The following is a 9,324-nucleotide window of genomic DNA, read 5'->3' as shown; positions in this document are numbered from 1 at the left end:
GTGAAATTTTCTTGGAAAAGAACCCTACTTATCATTCAAAGACAAAGCACATTGATGTTTAGTATCACTTTGTGAGGGACATGGTTGAGGACAAAAGGGTGTTTCTCGTAAAGGTCAAAACTTTTAAGAATGTTGCAGATGCATTGAAAAAGTATATGAGCACTAAGAAGTTTTCTTGGTGTAGAGAAACAATGGGTGTTGCAGGGATGGACCATTGGCTAAGCTCTCATGTGGCCCCCTATGTTGAAAAGAAAACAACAAGTGGGAGAATGTTGGGTGTGTATTATATTATTTCCAAGACTAGTCACATGTGTAGTAAGGGGTTCATGGAGGGGTTGTAGCCCCACTTCACAAGGTACAAGGCAGTGCGCCGAGATTTTCTTTTTTGATCCTATTGGTGGGCGAACCTACCTATGGTTTTGTGCATTTTTTTGCACATGTTTTTTGGCATGATGGTTTTCTTCCCATGGTATTTTGTAGATATGGTTAATGGAATTACAATTATGTTGTAATCCAGGGTTAATGGATTGGGGTTTATGAATGCTTCAACATGTATATATATGTATTGTAACATTGAAAGGAACATAATGAAAATCAATTTGGGAGTCTCGGTTTTGGGATCTAGGGAAAATGTCCATGTATTTATTTTATATTCTTATCATTGTTTATTTTTTGTTTATAAAATTTGTCTACAGGTAATTTCTATATAGGGTTAAAACCTATAGTGAGTGGGGTTGGACCTTCGAACTCTATAGTAGGCTTTTATTGATAAAGGCCATATGGAGTCTCACTTGAGATTCATCAACATAATTTATGTGGGAATATTTTTTATGGCTAGATGGAGGGTTGCATGCAATAGATATTATTGAAGAGGTTATTATCATGACCGCCTTTACATTCTTTGTGTGTGTATGTGTTAATTTTTCTATCTAATTATATGTTGTTTGTAGTTGCTACACCTTGATAAAACTCTTGCTGACCATACTAATTCATCAATGCTATTTTCAGCTTGATGTTATAGTCAATGTTGCTTCCTCATTCAGTATACTACATAGTCAAGTATGGTGAATTAAAACTATCCCTCCTTACAAGGCTCTTCATATGTTTCTAGTCCATAATGTAGTTTCTTTTAGTTTAAGTATAATTTTAGTTTTCATTTAATGTTTTTTATAAATTGCAGTGACACTAGGGGAGGTGATAGGCCCACTTGGGGTTGACATATGTTCTCCTTCCCAATTATCGCGTGTTAAATTATATCTTGTTTAGATGTTATTTCATTATTATTTTTCTTTAGTAATTGAAATAGTATAAATGTGTATGCAGGCTCCTCCATTTTCTCAATTATCCACACTTACCCCTTCATATCAATCACCACCATCATTTTTTTCCCACTAGTTGTCTACCATTATCGCTACATTTCCCTGATGTTTGATATCCATCTTACCTTGATGGGGGAACTTCCATCAATAATACAACCCATGGGTGTTAATTGTCACCCACCTCCACCACGTTTTCCATCCAATACACCCACAAAGGTTGCATCCATAGACCCAACCTCCACCACCTTTGTCATCCCATCCTCCCATATAGGCTGCATCCATATGCCATACAACAACACCACCCCCCCATTGTGACTACCATTGTTCAATCCCTATTGATTTCTCTAGATAACCCCCATGCAATCTACTGATCATCATCCCATGATAGTAGTTCAGTGGATTCAATTGTAGATGTTCCCTCATTGGGCCAACATCTATAACTGGTTTGAATCATTATATGCTTATATTGTTGGTATTTCATATTTTCCCTATTAATGACTAGTTATCTTCATTTAGTCCAAGTTCATTGATAATCAATCCTAACCAACAACTGATATGGAACATTTATGGTGAGACCATTATTAATTTTTTTTTTTTTAAGGATGAATTGAATTGATTGCAGGATTATTTTTTTTAATTCCATATGTTGACTCTTGAGTATTGCAGGGTGGTATAATAAAGAGGTTGGGAGTGTGAAGGAGTATGGCATCCTCACAGTTGATTATAATATTTGGTTAGTTTTTTGGGATTAAATTCTAAAGTATTAGTTTTTAAGTGTGTAATTTATTGTGGAAAAAAAATATATAATGAGAATGTTGTTTCTTTGTGTAGTCCCCAGAGAGACAAAGCACACTAAAAAAGAAAAAACGTCAAGCTCCTTCTTCTAGAAAGAGGAGAGAGATCAACTTCCACAAAGAAAATTATGGTGGTGAGGGTGGAAGTAGTCAATGAGTGACCAATGAGACCCATTTTGTATATATGACATTATACACCAAACCATCATGTTTGGGCATGAAATTTCATCTATATATTAGTGTCATCTTCTTTATAGGCCACAATATTCCATACTTCCAAGTTTAGGCATGATGTGTCATTTTGTATATTGGTACATCGTGCCATTTTGTCAAAAAGTACATTTAAGACAATGTTGGGTGTGTGTGTGTGCATTTATTTCATGTTGAAGTGTTAGATTTCTAGGTTGAATTTGCATCTATGAAGTGAGTAGTATAACATGTTCTATTACTAAAGGTGTTTGTATTGGTTTTTTAAGGACATGTCAATTATGCATATTCCTAGTGATACGCATAGTTGATAATCCCAAACATATTGTAAAAATTTTAATCCCTCAGGGAACATTTCTCCAAGCATATACTAAATATGAAAATAGCTTTTTACAATAATTTATGTAATAAAAATATGCTTTTAATATTAAAGTTATATATGAAATCACTTAATACTTTCAACCCTATGTGAACATGAAAAAAGTTGGAAATTAGTTAATCACGAAGACAATGCAAGAAGGAAAACCAACTTTTCAATCACACAAATTTGGATAGTAGATACATTATACACATATAGAAGAAATAAAATACATGTGAAAAAATCTTTCACAATATTGGTACAATATGTTAGCTCTCAAAACTCTAGCAAAGGTAAAATCATGAAAACCCTAGCCCCCATCAAATATCTGCAACAAGTTAGCATCAACAACAACAAGTCCTCCCTTGGCTTTAGTAATATTTTATCAGAATAAACCTCTTCACACTATCTGCTTACTTTATTCCTTAAGGTTTATGAACCCTAGCCATGATGCATCACACAAGTGCATGGAAAGACAACTCTAGTGCTAGTCTCCATATATACTTGTCCATCCTAGGGTTTGTGTACTCAAATCCTTGGCCTTCAGAAAAACCTCCATGGAACATCATGAAAGATATAATAACCAACTTGTCTTCTAAGAAAGAAATCACACCATGCTTGAGCCTTATCAATTTCATTTTGTCATTATCCTTCCCTAGCCTCACAACTCATAAGTTTTTTTTTTTTAATCATTCAAGGTGTTAGATCCACTATCCATGTATTTTATTAGGTTATAAAATATAGTAGTACAACAAGATCCATCATAGTCATCATCATGAATCACACCAAATCCATGTTCTTCTCTAGGGTCTACATGCATAGCATAAACCCTAACATCACATGAGAAAATCTAAAATTCACACAAAATAAATCTCTCCATGAAACATACAAGACATCTCTCTCTCCCCTTTTCTTATTCTAGGGTTTTCTCATGCACCCTAATGTCATACTACTAGGGTTTCCTCATGAACCTAACATATTTCTCTATACAAGGCTTATGTTAGACAATGCAATATATATAGTCACAATTATGACAAAATATAAAATAACTCTATCCTCCCTTATATATATAATAGGTGAGAGAGGCTAACATAATAAGGACATAATTCAATAAAAGTGAAACACCCTCCAAGCATGATTCTCCTTGGGATCAACACCCCTCCTCTAAGATGGTGCACTCTCTAACAAGTTGTTAGTCCAAAGCTTCCTCTTCCATGGTTTACTATCCAAGTGTCCTCATGCAATATGATTCTCCTCTAACTATGTGTCACATGTCCCTAATGTTATTTTCATTTGATTAATAGATTTAGAACCACACTTTAGCACATTAATAGGCTTCCATTGTATTGGTAGCTAAATTATTTTACTATATGCTTATATTTTCACATTGCATTGTCATTCACATCGTAAAAATATATTTTCATGCACTAGCTATATTTTTCAACAACTACCTAAATACATGTAAGAGAAATCATTGGGATTGTAGATAGGAAGTGTTACACTCATCATCCCTCCTCTCTAATAGTGGATTCCTTAATATTGTTTCTCAAATATTATCATTAATATATCTCCACAAATGATTGAACAAGAAGTTCCAAAAAATTACACCTTTTTATGCATTTGAGGGAAACATATTATTATTGTTATCTTAAGTGTGTAATAAATTTCCAACTTTTTCTTAGTGGTATTTATACCATATAATATTTTAACTTGGGTACTCACATATGCCTACCCATGCAAGGTGTCTTCTATAACCCATAATGGGTAGGCATATGTGTCTTCTACAAAAAAATAATTTATTAATCACATGGTGTGCCTTTTTGGACAAACATTCAACCAAGCAATGGGTTCTTCTATGATAGGGAAGTATTTGAAGATAATGTGAGACACATATTGCACAAATATGATACTTTATTTTGACTATGAATATCTTTCATCAGTTCTCAAAAGAAAGCAAGATACATTATAAAAGGATTATTGAGAGAATAACGTGAAAATGAGGGGATGGAGGTGACAATTTGAGAGATTTAAAGCTAATAGATATTTTTTAATTTGACCTAATTTACAAAATATCATTTACATGCATTTTAAACTTTTGGCACTCTTAAATACACATCCAAGGCCATCATGGATAGATTGGAGAAAGTTAGTTAACAAAAACTTGGCCCTAAAGGATAAGAAATCGAGAAAGTTATATATGTAAATCATAAAATTGAAAATTACTCCTTACCAAATTGTTTAACCCTAAGAGATAGAAATAGAGGATTTCATAAGATGTCAAAGAATGATGATTATGTGAGGAAAATAACTAGAATCTCGTGGGTTAGTTGATAGAAACTACAATTCATTTTCTCCTAAAGGAAAAAAGGAAGAAGATGTTCCTTCCAAGCATAGAGAAGAATACACAAATGTGTGGAAAAGGAAGCAAGAAGAATATAAGAAGAATGTGGAGTTTCACTATATGCTCAAAACAAGGAAGCAAGTGGTACATTGATAGTGGATGTTCAAAACACATGACATGGAATCATAACAAATTTCTAACCTTAAAGGAAGGAAAAGGAAGTAGCTTTAGCTTTAGGGATAATGCTTTTGCAAGAATAGTTGGAAAAGGTATGCTTAGTATTGATGATGAAAAGACTAAAAAATAGAATTTATTGTATGTTTAAGGGGTAAAAAATAATATTCTAAGTGTTAGTGAAATATGTGATCAAATTTACAACCTCACATTTCATCATAAAGGATGTGGGATAATTAAATCAAGTTCAAAATATTAGTGTCAAACACAAATAGAACCCTAAGAATATAGATGTCCTCTATGATGTTAATGGAGAAAAATATTGTATGCGACAAGTAGACAAAATTCAATTATGGCATAGAAGGATGGGTCACATAAACTTTGAAAATCTAGTAAAACTAAGAAAGACACAAATAGTCATAGATGTGCCAAGGAGGTCAAAATCTACAAACACTTTTTGCAAGACATTTCAACACAAGAAGCAAATGAGAGTTAGTTTTTAAACAAAAGAGTTCTCAACATCAAAGCCACTAATACTTGCACACATAGACCTCTACTGGATAGAAATAACAAAAAATTTAAAAGGTGACAATTATTTAATGCTTCTTATTGATGAGTACACAAGAATGACATGGGTTATATTTCCTAAAGAAAAATATGACACATTTGAGAAGACAAAATCTTTCAAATACTTATTTGAAAATCAGGCTCATCTAAAAATAAAGTGCTTAAGATTAGATAGAGGAGGTGGGTTTACCTATAATATGGATTGGATCATTATATTTTTTCCATCCATATTGACCCCTTTTTAGTGGAAAAAGTGGATAATCAGCTCACATGACCATTTATACTGATAGGGCCTAGTTTGGCAAACTGGGGCCTAAAACCTCGATGTTTGGATCACCATAATTTAAAAGGATGCCAATTCATCCCCATTATTCATGGAAAAGGGCCTAGACACATAGATGAAGAATCTAGAAGATTCCATATTGCAACTTTTGTCAAGATTTGAAGGACTCAACTTAACTACCAATAGATTACCAGGTTGTGTTATAACTAGGCCACTAGGAGGAAAAGAGGTTCCATTCTATTCGGGTGTATCTTGTTTCACAGTTGAGAAAAGTAGCCAAAGATTGGATAATAAGAGAGAAAATAAAGAGGAATAGGGAATTATACTAGACAATGGGCTGAATGCCTCACTTATTTGTACTTGCATCCATTTTCCATTTAGAGAAAGAGAGCAGAGCGATCTCACATTCCAATTGGGTTTTATCTTGAAAAGGTTTCCTAGGTTATATCTTGTTTTGATTTATGTTTTGTGATTTTTATTTTTTCATTCACTATTTTTTGCATAATTATGATTTGTATGATAGACAATAAACAATAATTTAAAGATCTGGAAATCTAAGGAGAAATAAATGCTCATAGTGTGGATTTTGGATTTTAAGCATAATTTATTATATTTTTTGTGACTAGATTTCCAGTGGAATATCCATGTAATTTAATGGATCAGCCTATAATGAATTTGATGAATTCTGTGAGAATCATGGAATCAGCATACATTTTTTAGTAGCAAGGACTCCACATCAAAATGGAGTTATAAAAAGGAATAACATAATCATATAGGAAATGGATAGAACAATGATAAATGAAGCCAAACTACCAAACACATTTTGGGGTGAGGAATTCAACACAAAAATATACATCTTGAATAAAGCACAAATTAGATTGAACAACAAAGATACACCTTATGAATTATGGAAATATAGACTAACTACAGTCAAATATTTCAAAGTATTTGGGAGAAAGTGCTATATAAATATAAATGAGGATAATTCAGCCAATTTTAATCCAAGAAAAAATGAAGGTATCTTTCTTGGCTATGCATCTAGAAGCAAGACCTATAAATGTTACAACAAAATACTATGCAAGGTGTTAGAAACTATTGGCGTAAGAGTGGATGAAGTAATAACTTAAAAAGATAAGTCACAAGAAAATGAAAATCTAGATGAGGAAATAACCATACAAGGAGAAAAGGACAAAGAAGAGAAAGAAGAAAAGAAAGAACAAGATGAAATAGAATGTCAATATCCAAAAACACCACTGAGACTTGTCCAAAAGTATCATCTAGAAAATCATATTTTTGATGTTATAGATATACGAGGTTGGACTCGAGGAGGATTGGTAACTACACCAAAACAAGTAAACTTTGTTTCTTCTATTCAAAATAGAGCCAAAGAACTTTATACAAGCTGGTGAAGATAAGAATTAGGTTAATGCGATGGAAGAAAAAATGAATTAGATTGAGAAGAATAAGACATGTGAACTTGTGCCCGGACGAAAAGAAAAAAATGTGATTGGAACCAAATGGATATTGAGAAACAAGTTGAATGAAGATGGAGAAGTATTAAGAGATCAAGTAGGTGTTATAGACATTTTTGTGCCTTGCAGCTCCAAGCATGAAATTTCCATAAACCAAGAGCTCCTAAGTCCCTAAAAGTGTTGTTCTAACCCCTAAGCAAAACTCCGCGCTAGGGAAGGACGCACAATATAGATGCTCAGCGAACAGAGAATCAACATTGAGCAGCTTAGTCTACAGTGTGATGAAGTGCTTGCGCAGAATCAGCAACTGGAGAAAATGGTAGAGGAAGCATTTCGTCGCATTCCAGAGCTAGAAATCACGACAGATCTACCAGTTTGAGTGTGAATCCACAAATTAGCCAGTGGATTCCACGAGGCAAAGGAGGAAGCAAAGAGGGTACAATTGGACCTCAACCTTTAGATTGTCGAGCTTTGATTAAAAGTGCAGTCCTCTACGCCCCCGGAAGTTAGGGAACAACACGTTGGTGCTATTAAAAAAGGGCTGGAGAAAATAAGACACGCAGTACAGAACTTCACCACTATGTTGGGATAATCCCTCGCGGTCTTCACTTCATTACAGGAGGACCCCAACATACAGCGCATGGAAACGGAGGTGCGGAAGCTTCAAGTGCAGTATGATAGTGTGCACGGAACGACGCAGACAGTTATCCTAAACCAACGACTTGTGAAGGTACAGCAGGCAAAGGCGTTGAAGGAACAGGTGGATGTCGCGCGGCAGAAAGAGGCAGTCCTTAAAGCGCACATCTAGCCTTGGATTGATGAGGCCTTCCTCATCATTACAGACATCGAAGGAAATATCACACAGGGATTTTCCCCTGACAACGAGACTTTGGCCAAAAGAGTGGAGCAGATCCAACAGACTGCAGAATAGTGTGCTGCGGACCTCCAAGATCCAACTTTATTTCATTCACCTCCATCTCAACCATAGCTCCTACATCCTGATCCACCTAAACAACCTTATATGTCTGCCCAACCAAACTCGAACCCGAACAATAGACAGGCATAGTAGGTTTACAGTGGAGAAGCATCCTACCTTGCCTATGCTGTGGAAATTCATGAAATTAACCTTAGGTCTGGGAGAGTGATCCTGGATAACCAACCTCCATCTCCACTTAGGGAGTGTAAGGAGGAAAGAGAGGAAAGTGTGCCTAGAATGAATCCACCCCCTTTCCTGAAAGGTTAACCCATCATGCCTAGCACACCCTAGAAGAGACTGAACTTCTGGGTGAGTTGAAAAATGTGCGTGTTATAATCCCGCTTCTCTAAGCTATTAAATATGTTCCCATTTACAACAAGTTGATCAAATAGAAGTGTTTCAAACATCTAGGGAGGCAAAAGAGAGACACCCCTACCATTAATGTCATTAGATAGTTGTCTGACTTAATGTTGGGGCGGGTAATTTTCTCGAAGTATTTAGATCCTGGGAGCCCTGTAGTAGATGTACACATCGATGGCACCATTGTCCCCCATACCTTGATTGATCTCGGGGCTGCCATCAATGTAATGACTAAGGACACTATGCTCAAGCTGAATCTCCAGGGATCATTAAGGAATACCACGATAGTCTTGCAGCTTGCAGACCGATCCAAAGTAGCCCTTGAGAGGATTGTTGAGGATGTGATGGTCTCCATTGATTCCTAGGAATACCCTTCGGACTTGTTAGTTCTCTAGCCTAAGACCAAATTCAATGGTTATCCTCTCATCCTTGGGAAGCCTTGGTTAGCCACTATTGATGCCTACATAAACTGT

Source organism: Pinus tabuliformis, chromosome 1_1 (genome assembly GCF_031772625.1).
Source record: "Pinus tabuliformis cultivar Carrire ecotype Pingquan chromosome 1_1, CPIR1, whole genome shotgun sequence".
Taxonomy (NCBI): domain Eukaryota; kingdom Viridiplantae; phylum Streptophyta; class Pinopsida; order Pinales; family Pinaceae; genus Pinus; species Pinus tabuliformis.
Note: the sequence above shows the minus strand (reverse complement) of the source record.